Genomic DNA, 11686 nt, shown 5'->3' with positions numbered 1-11686 from the left:
TCTTTCCTGTTTTGTCGTAATCCTTCCTTTTTTTTTTTTTTTTTTTTTTTGGACTGTCTAACCATGGTGCTGTTCTTTCAGCCTAGTACAACCTTATGCTGGTTCAAAAGGTTAGTAGAGAGAAAACAAAAGCTTGTGAATGAGCTTCAAATTGAGAAATCTAGTCATAGAAGTGTTTGACACCACCAGAGGACGCTGTAGCACAGTGACTTCTGTTGCTTCAAGTGCACCTGGGAAACTTGCACCTCCGATATTCGATAAACTTTGATATTTATGACTCCACTTGAAGGGCACTTTATATTTTACCTTAGGATTGTCTACAACCTTTCTTTCTGTGCATGTTTCTTTTTTAGTACGTTTTAAATTCCTGAGCTCTTTCACTTTCTGAGATATAGTCTTTCTATCAGCTCCACGTTTCTGCCAGTGCAGCATGTTTGTGAGAATTACAGCATACATACAGCTGGCTTCCCTTATATTCAGGTAGCCTTTATCATTTCCCCTTCAGCGTGCCATGCTGTCTCTACAGGAAGTAAAAGTTTTAAGTGTTCAATGGTTGTTAGTCTAGTGGGCTTATTAAGAGCAGTAGATGTCAATCACACTGTTCCTTGTAAGTCCATGAGAGTATTTATAGATTCGATAATATATATATATAATTTTTGAGTGCGAATTCAAATTTGTTAATAGAAATAAAACTGAAAAAAAATAAATTATAATATTAACTTACACTTTAACCTAAAAAACTTGAAGAACTAAACATTTTACCATACTAAAATAAAATGTAAGCAAAAAAAAAAAAAAAAAAAAAATGCATTAAAGAAAAAAAAAGGCATACCATAAAAGAAACATACCAAGATAATTAAAGCATACTGAAATCAAAATGAAAACTGATTTCTAAAGAAATGATTGCAGAAAAATGAAACTTGTCTTAGCAGCAGCTATGGCTGTAGAGCTGATCTCTCACAGGAAGTTCACAGGAAGTTCATGTCTGCTTTCCTTTCATATGACAACCCTTTCATGTCTGTCTCCCAGCCGCCCACAGCCTCGCAGCAGCAAGAATAATCTAATCTCCACTTCATACTGAATCTGTACATCAAACCAGCTCAAATATTTAATGTTGCAGTTTTTGGCCTCCATAAAATTATAAACGCTCATTTTCTCTTTGAATTATGAAAAAATAAAAAAAATAAAAAAGACTATACTTACTATAATTAGCTGGATAATAAACATAATTTCTTTGTTCTGTTTGATTAACATTGATTAACATAACATAAGATTTTTTGATTCTAATTATTGGCCACTGCATCCCCATACTTTAATGTGGTTTTGCAGGCATACAGGAAGGTTTTCCTTTATTTTATTACTCATAGAATTTACTGTTATGGCTAAAAGTGCTTCTTCGCAAAGTTAGTGCATGTCCTTCCTAATGAACAGCTATAGCTACTTTATATCTGTGCATATGCACATTAATAAATATTTACTGGCATCAAGCTGATATATAATATTATACACGTCCACTAGGTGTCAGCAGTGCTCTTTAAACGGTTTGATACGTTCAACAATAGTTGGATAAATTGACCATTAATTCATTATTCTCTATTTCCCCACTCAAAATCTGATTGCTTGAGATGCACCCCAGAAGTACTATTAAAATACAGTTACTACTACACTCACAGACGTCCACCCAAATTTCAGAACAAGAATAATTTATTAGAAACAGTTTAATTCATAGCTATTAATATGCGTACAAAATAGAATTGCACAAAACAAAGCAGTGATTTGAAAAGTTGAAGTACTAAAATTACTAAAAAAAAAAAAAAAAAAAAATAAGCTAAATAGAAATATTAAATAATACAATTAAAAAGCACATAAAATGACTAAACATTATAGAAATATATATATATATATATATATATATATATATATATATATATATATATATATATATATATATATATATATATATTATCACATAATAAAATTAATAAAACCTAAACTAAAATCAAAACTGAAAATATAAAAATAAACACCATTTCTAAATACCAATGAATACAATAGTATACAAATAAATACTAAAATGTGACACTGGAGCACAAAACCAGTCTTAAGTCGCTGGTATATCTGTAGCAATAGCCAAACTAGGGGTGTGTAAATCAAAAATACAGTCTACCCAACCGCTGGGTGCTACAAAAAGCAAAAATGTTTTTTTTTTTTTTCACTTTTATGTCTATACTTGTTTTGACAACATGTCCAAAGATATGCATTTTTTTTTTTTTTTTTTTGAGGCATACAAATAAAAATAAAAAAATACCATAAATCCCTCCAAAACTGTTTAAGTCAAATGCGAGCAATATGGCCATCTTTTTGGTGGAAGTCACCGATTTGTATTTTATTTCTGATTTGTATTTTATTTCTGAATCAATTCCTGATACTTATTCCAGATATACTAATTCATGTTTAATATTTCCTGCATAATTATGTTGCATTAATCAGTTACCACCGACCTAAACAATTTTAATATATTGCTTATCCTGCCTAAAAAGACCATAAACATTGCAGATAACATCTGAAGTAAGAATTAATTTACACATTTAATCCAGTGCGACTGAAACGCTTTAAATCGGGTGAGTTTATGTACAAAATCAAAGTCAAAGTTAATTTATAAAACACTTTTTAAAAACAGAAAGTGTTTATCAAAGTGCTATACACACATACAATAATAAAAATATCAGTGATACAGTTAACAACACAAAGAAAGACAATAAAAGAAAGCAGTGTCAATGTTTTGGCTGTCAGCCAATGATGCCCTCTGCCAGTAGGGAATAGTAAGATGGCAGCCCAAACACTTTCGGTGGCTTCACCACTCGACGGCAGTTTAGAGCCCAATGAGCAATCCAGTCGTTATATAGATCAGTGAGTCAGACCCAACGTCCTTCCCTTTGCCCATTGTGAACTGCATTACTGGAAAGCAGATAAAATCTTGTATAGGTTTTACAGAGGGGTATGCAATTACTTTTGTATCGACATTGGTTATATCACAACGCGATTCACTTTGGCCAGCCTTGATTGTCTTTCAGAGATATAGCAATTGCTAACCTACCCACTTTGCCTGCAATCCAAATTCCTTCTATGGAATAATACATTTGACTTGACTCTACTCTTTTTAGTACTGAATTTAGCAATTAATTAAAATGGATCTGATCACTCTGTACAATAATCTAGAGACAAAACTTTTTGCCATGACTGTATAATGCCAATATGGTAGAAATGTACAGGTGGATCTCAATAAATTAGAATGTCGTGGAAAAGTTTATTTATTTCAGTAATTCATCTCAAATTGTGAAACTCATGTACTGTATAAAATACATTCTATGCTCACAAACTGAAGTGGTTTAAGTCTTTGGTTCTTTTAATTGTGATGATGACTCACGTTTAACAACTTGACGACATGCCAAGTCGATCAGCTAATCAACTCAAAACACCTGCAAATGTTTCCTAAGACTTCAAAATGGTCTCTCAGTTTGGTTCACTAGGCTACACAATCAAGGGGAAGACTGCAGATCTGACAGTTGTCCAGAAGACAATCATTGACACCCTTCACAAGTAGTGTAACCACAAACATTCATTGCCAAAGAAGCTGGCTGTTCACAGAGTGCTGTATCCAAGCATGTTAACAGAAAGTTGAGTGGAAGGTTGGGGTCAAGACATAAAAACGTGTCAAGAAATTTGAGAGTATTCCTCTTGTTAAGCCACTCCTGTACCACAGACAACATCAGAAGCATCTTACCTGGGCAAAGGAGAAGAAGAACTGGACTGTTGCCCAGGGGTCCAAAGTCCTTTTTTCAGATGAGAGCAAGTTTTGTATTTCATTTGGATACCAATGTCCCAGAGTCTGCAGAAAGGGTGGAAAAGCTCATAGCCAAAGCTGCTTGAAGTCCAGTGTTAAGTTTCCACCGTCTGTCATGATTTGTGGTGCAATGTCATCTGCAGGTGTTGGTCCATTGTGATTTTTGAAAACAAAAGTCACTGCACCCGTTTACCAAGAAAATTTGGAGCACTTCCTTCCAGCTTTTTGAAGATGCTGATTTCGTTTTCCAGCAGGATTTGGCACCTGCCCACACTGTCAAAAAGCATCAAAGGTTGGTTAAATGACCATGGTGTTGGTGTGCTTGACTGGCCAACAAACTCACCAGACCTGAACCCCAGAGAGAATCTATGGGCTATTGCCAACAGGAAGATGAGAAACAAGAGACCAAACAATGCAGATGAGCTGAAGGCCACTGTCAGAGAAACCTGGGCTACCAAACCAACTCAGCAGTGCCACAAACTGATCACCTCCATGCCCCGCCGAACTGAGGAAGTAATTAAAGCAAACTGAGCTCCTACCAAGTATTGAGTATGTACAGTAAATGACCATACTTTCCAGAAGGGCCAAAAATGTTTTTTTTTTTCTTTTTGCTCTTGGAAGTATTCTAATTTGTCCAGTGGGTTTTTGTTAAATGTGAGTCGAAATCATCACAATTAATCATCATAATTAAAAGAACCAAAGACTACACTGTAAAAACTTTAACTATTATTTACTCAATTTTTTTGGTGAAACATTTTTACACTCAAAAAAATTGAGTAAATTTTAAAGCTGTGAAATCAATGAAATTTACTGTTTAAATTGAGTAATTGTAAGTAAAAAAATTAAGTAAATCTGAATAACTGAATAACTTTATATGAGAAATAAAATTAATTAGATATAATCAAAATTATAAAACACCACAACTGTAATTCTATGTAAAATAAACAAAACATATTGAGTAGATATAATTGAAATATTGGATGAAATTTAACCAAACAAATGTGCTATGTTTACTACATGTAAAAGTGAATTTAACTTAATATTGGACTATAAATGATCAAAATGTTGCATTCACTTTTGTTTTACACTATTTACCCTTTACAATTAATATAATAAAACCAAATAAAGAAAGAAACACATTTTTTATTAAACATTTATTTGTCAATTAAACATTAGACAAAGTCTAAAATCAACCTTTGAAACATTTTATCCATTTTAATATTCCAGTAGATTGCAAAAATTAAAAACTGTAAAGTAGCCATAAGGGAAATGATTAAACCTTATGAAACATTTCATCCATCTTAGTACTCAAGTAGATTACGTGTAAAATATGATAGCCGTAAGAGAAATTACATCTTACTTTGTTCCTGGTGTTCCATACCAGCCATTTGCAGTCACACTCATTACCACTCATTAAACCATAAAAAAAAAGCAACACTTACATCAATATTAAAGGGATAGTTCACCCAAAAAGATGATGTTCTCATAATGTACTCGCCCCCCCGGGTTGTCCCAAACCTGTACGAGTTCCTTTCTTCTGTTAAACACAAAATATATTTTAATGAATGTTGGTTAACAGACAGTTGAAAGTTGCCATTGACTTCCATGGTAGGAAAAAAAAAAAGTATACTATGCAAAGTCAATGGCAACCTTTAACCAACACTCTTTAATACTTGGCTGAATGTCACGTCACTTCACTTAAAATATCTTTTGTGTTCAACAGAAGAAATAAACTCGTACAGGTTTGGGACAAATTGAGGGGGAGTAAATTATGACAACATCATCTTTTTGGGTGAACTATCCCTTCAACAGAATTAATCCGATAACAGAAACACTTCCATCAGGAATACCCATTCTGTGGGATGATCATGAACCACTACTATGCAAGAAGATAATTTTTTAACCTCTGAACATTAACAGAGAGTTTTGGAGGATCCAGCTCAAGAAACATCTTTTGGAACAACTCAAGTGAGTACAGGTCTTTCGCAAAAAAATTGCATTTTGTGATAAAAGTTCATTATTTTCCATAATGTACTGATAAAAATTTAACTTTCTTATATTTTTGATTCATTGCTCACCAACTGAAATAGTTCAGGTCTTTTATTGTTTTAATAGTGATGATTTTGGCATATAGCTCATTAAAACCCAAAATTCATATCTCATAAAATGAGTATATCATGAAAAGTTTCTCTAAATGAGCTATTAACCTAATCATCTGAATCAACTAATTAACTCTAAACACCTGCAAAAGATTCCTGAGGCTTTGAAAAACTCCCAGTCTGGTTCATTACTCAAAACCGCAATCATGGGTAAGACTCCCGACCTGACTGCTGTCCAGAAGGCCCTCATTGACACCCTCAAGCGAGAGGGTAAGACACAGAAAGAAATTTCTGAACGAATAAGCTGTTCCCAGAGTGCTGTATCAAGGCACCTCAGTGGGAAGTCTGTGGGAAGGAAAAAGTGTGGCAAAAAACGCTGCACAACGAGAAGAGGTAACCGGACCCTGAGGAAGATTGTGGAGAAGGACCGATTCCAGACCTTGGGGGACCTGCGGAAGCAGTGGACTGAGTCTGCAGTAGAAACATCCAGAGCCACCGTGCACAGGCGTGTGCAGGAAATGGGCTACAGAGAAGCAGCACTGGACTGTTGCTCAGTGGTCCAAAGTACTTTTTTCGGATTAAAGCAAATTTTGCATGTCATTCGGAAATCATGGTGCCAGAGTCTGGAGAAAGACTGGGGAGAAGGAAATGCCAAAATGCCTGAAGTCCAGTGTCAAGTACTCACAGTCAGTGATGGTCTGGGGTGCCATGTCAGCTGCTAGTGTTGGTCCACTGTGTTTTATCAAGGGCAGGGTCAATGCAGCTAGCTATCAGGAGATTTTGGAGCACTTCATGCTTCAATCTGCTGAAAAGCTTTATGGAGATATAGATTTCGTTTTTCAGCATGACCTGGCACCTGCTCACAGTGCCAAAACCACTGGTAAATGGTTTACTGACCATGGTATTACTGTGCTCAATTGGCCTGCCAACTCTCCTGACCTGAACCCCATAGACAATCTGTGTGATATTGTGAAGAGAAAGTTGAGAGACGCAAGACCCAACACTCTGGATGAGCTTAAGGCCGCTATCGAAGCATCCTGGGCCTCCATAACACCTCAGCAGTGCCACAGGCTGATTGCCTCCATGCCACGCCGCATAGAAGCAGTCATTTCTGCAAACGGATTCCCGAAGTATTGAGTGCAAAACTGAACATAATTATTTGAAGGTTGACTTTTTTTGTATTAAAAACACTTTTCTTTTATTGGTCGGATGAAATATACTAATTTTTTTGAGATAGGAATTTTGGGTTTTCATGAGCTGTATGCCAAAATCATCAGTATTAAAACAATAAAAGACCTGAAATATTTCAGTTGGTGTGCAATGAATCTAAAATATATGAAAGTTTAATTTTTATCATTACATTATGGAAAATAATGAACTTTCACAATATGCTAATTTTTTGAGAAGGACCTGTATTTGTGGGTCTTGGGATATCTCAAATCCAATGCATACGCGACTCCCAAAAGATAGCAGCAGGCTCTGCTGAGATTCCCAAGACTGCGGAGGACAGTGATGCCCTCAATCACAACTCCTACATCGCTGACTGCCCCATCATTGTCCCGAAGGATTTAGATTTTTATGACCTCCTCTGCCAACTCTGCTTGTACGAAGACGGGTAGATCAGCTGAATCCTACAGGCAAATTTTAAAGATAACTGGTTAGAGCTAACATTCAAACCTGAATGTTACAAGAAAGCGACAAATACACAAAACAAATAGCACCTGAACAAGCAAACATTCTGTTGGACCATATGATAGGTAAAATCTCAAACAAAGTTTACTAGGGGGAGGAGTTGCAAAAATTAACAGCATTCTTCTTAACAAGAGGACAGGTTAATTTTCTACATAGGGACATTTATTTTTAACAATAAGCCTAAAAGAAAAATGAAAAGAGACCAACTGCGAGCTTCTATGCTGTAAATCAATGCTATAGGCTTTTATTGAGGTCTGCATTATTTCAACCAATTTCTTTATAAACATGTTTAATATTTAAGTAAAATGTCTAATGGTTTTGAAACAAAATAGCTTGTTTAATTGCACTACTTGAAAAAAAATATGCATTGCATTAACCCTCACACTCTAACCCTCTAAATAATTCTGTGGCTTAGTAAATATTACAGTAATATTTAACTTTATTAACTTAATAAAATCTCTGAATATCGTTTACTTGATTATAAAAAAGATGGCTTTCCTGTAGCTCAAACAGTAGAGCGTCGGCGCTAGCAAAAATGGATACGATTGTAAATGTGTACCTTGAAATGCAATGTAAGTTGCTTTGGATAAAAGCGTCTGCCAAATGCATAAATGTAAACATATAATAATTGACTAAAAATACAACAGTTAATTTTATCTAAAATGTACAGTTATATTTTATCTTTTTTTTCCACTATTTAAGGGCTCATTGTGGTTATTTAAGGGCTCATACTTGAGTTCATGTAGTAATTATGATGTTTTACAAAAACGTGACAGCTTTTTACAAGACAGAATGTTGTCATTTGAAAGTTCATAAATGATGTGTTCCCTTTTGACAAGCCACTGACCCCAAAGGGGAACCTGTACAAAATCGTTTTCCATTGGGCATGTATAGTTATAGTTGCTGGACCACGGTACACTTATCGTTAGACTTTCAAATGGCGGTTGAAATAAACGGTGATACAAATAGTACGAACGTTAACCCACTCCAAAAAAAAAAAAAAAAACCCCTAACATACATATCGCTGCCCCACTAACTAACTTAGAAAACTACACTGTTATGTACACGTACAAACGGTCAATGTTTAATCCACTTTTGAATAAAGTATTGCAAATATACATCGTTATAAAATGACTACTTACAGGAAATTCGAGTAATGCTGTTCACGTCGTTGCTGAGAAAAGCATTCCTTCAGTGACAGGTGCCTCTTGCTTGAGCCGCGAAACTTGTTAAACTTCTTAAGATGACGCAAAATACAAACAAAATTGTTACGAAATCCTTAATAATTAACTTCTGAATTAAACATCACAAACATAATTAGTTTTAGCTGGCTAAATTACATAACGTACCACGATATGAGAGGAGTGCGGGACTTGCCGTTGCTGAGGAAACTCAGGAAAGCCGTCCTTCAGGTGACTTCGATTAAGCTACGAAACTTGTTGAAGATGACGTAAAATACAAAGACAATTGTTAGGAAATGCTTAATAATTATTAACTTTATAATAAAGTGTTACAAACGTAAGTAGGATTAGCTGACTAACGTAACTTACCAGGAGTTGTGAGGAGTATGGCTAAGTCAACGTCTCTGCTGAGGAAAGCAGATTTTTTTTTTCCTGCGGAGCTGCACACGTGATCACTTTTGCCGCGAAATTTACTCAATTTATTTAAACCGTCATTTATTAAGCTGGAACTTTATTTAGGAAAATTGGTAGGAAATACTTAATAATTTTTGTTTCTAAAACAGATCAGTACAAGTAAATAATTATCAAATATTTCTATTAGAATTCACCAGAAATATTGAGGGTATATTAAAAATATAATTAGTTAGTTAAATACTTATTTATTTTCATTACATAAACTTAAATAATATATGTACATTTTAGAGAAATTATTTGTTGGATTTTTTATTATTATTTTTAACCTGACCCACTCAAAATATCACTTAAATGATTTCAAAAGATTTTATTAAGTAAATATAGCTCTTTATTTTTGTGAAATTTACTAAGCCACTGAATTATTTTTTACAGTGTACTTCAGTCTGTGTGCATTTAATTTATTTAATACACCAGTTTCACAATGTGAGTTAAATTACTGAAATGAACTTTTTCACAACATTCTAATTTGTTGAGATGCACTTGTACGTTTGTGAGTGTCCTTGAACTTGACCTGTGATTGGTACGTCCTGCACCAATGTTTACCATTATTTATTTATTGTAATTGTTTAATTTCTAGATATATATTTATTTATTTATCTATCTATATATTTTTGTCAAATGCTCAGATTATAAATCAACAAAAAGAACAACTAATATAAAAAGTAATCATAATCATCATTTCCTAACTGAATTTATAGAAGATTATGGTTGTAAATATGTTTGTCATTCAGTTTGATGTATTTAGTAAAGAAGATTTTACTTTTCTTTGCATGATAAGTGATATCATAATAAGACTGGATTGATAAACAATGCTATGTTTAGGAAAAAGGGCCATTTTATGTTACTGTTTCAGCACAGCTCATATGCGATCAATAAGCCTCATTGATTTGTGTTTATTGGGTTAATGTTAAATTGAAACCTGACCTCTGGGACTGTCATTTGTTTCAGAGCTCAAGATAGACACTCGTCTGTGGAAAAAGCACAACATAATGGCTCTATACATATGATTCTGACCAATGATGGATGGCCTCAGTGATTTTAGAGGTATTTTTAAAGTACCTGTAACTCCTGCTGCCTTTTGTATTGTGCTATATACAGTAAATGTACTGCACATATATGCAATCTGTAAAAGTCCACCAGTATTGTGAAGAGAAGAGAACGAACCTAAAGAGAAGACATGAACCAAGTCCTATTAAAACTGTACTGTTAGGAATATGCTTTTACATTTAATTAATTTCTGAACACTTGGACACACTAACATACTCTTTGGAAAAAAAAAATTATGAGGAATACAATTCTAACTTTCTTTTTCTGAATTCTGTTTTGCTGTTTGCTGACTTTATTCATACTTTTGTTTTTATTACTATTGTTAGTTACTTCTTATTTTGTGATGTTTGCATTTGTTAATTGTCACCATTCTGAGGTTTTTATCAAGCACTAAACATAATCCAGATATCTTTGCTTTGTAAGATGATTGCTTCAGAAACAAAGATTGTGTAGTGTGTTATAAAACTAGTACATACAGTACATGGCAACTAAAATGATGTCATTCTTATTGTCTGAATGAGGCATTTTGCATTGAATGAGCAAATCGAACAAAACAAAGGAGTGTAATTTAAGTTATTAAGACAATAGAGTGAACTTAAAAATCTGTGAATTTTCAGCATATTTCATTAATTATTTTTAAAGTCCTTTTTACAGTTGCCAAATTGCTGGTGCTAAAATATTGCTTTATTGGACAAGATTCCTAACCTGTTGATAAACTGTATAAAATGATTATTGATTCCTGATTAATATTGGTGGATGAATTTAAGGGTGCAAACTATTGAATTTTATTAAAAGTAACACCTTTTTATTTCTATATTTATTTTCTTATCTACTTATGTTCTATATTTTTTCACTTTTTTATTTTAAATTTGTGTGTGTGTGTGTGTGTAAAACGTGTCCGTTCGAGCATCATTAACAAATGTGAAAATATTAAAAATAGCACAGCACTTTGGTGTTTTTCATGGGCCTTTTTCCTGATGTGTTCTACACAAGAATCTAGATTAGATTTGTGTTTATGAAAAAGTGAAACTGGTGAGCTAGTGTTACATATGGCACATTATCATATTGAGCTACTATGGCTTTTTTTCTTTTACAAGTGGGGACGTTTATTTTCCTTGTGCGTGACAATGCTGTTTAATTTCAATGCACTCTAAGGCCACTTTATAAAGAAAACTGGAAATACGCCCATGCTTGCCTACTTAAAATTCACTGAGTGTTTTTCATCTATATTATCTTTCTGTTTATTACCGCTCAGATGAAATTCCAGTGTAAATTAACATGATCGATCATGGCACAGACTAATGTCAAGAGGAAAACTAGAAATTTGGATATGTATGCAGCTTTCCAGA

Source organism: Carassius auratus, chromosome 32 (assembly GCF_003368295.1).
Source record: "Carassius auratus strain Wakin chromosome 32, ASM336829v1, whole genome shotgun sequence".
Lineage (NCBI taxonomy): Eukaryota > Metazoa > Chordata > Actinopteri > Cypriniformes > Cyprinidae > Carassius > Carassius auratus.
This window is presented reverse-complemented; position numbering follows the sequence as displayed.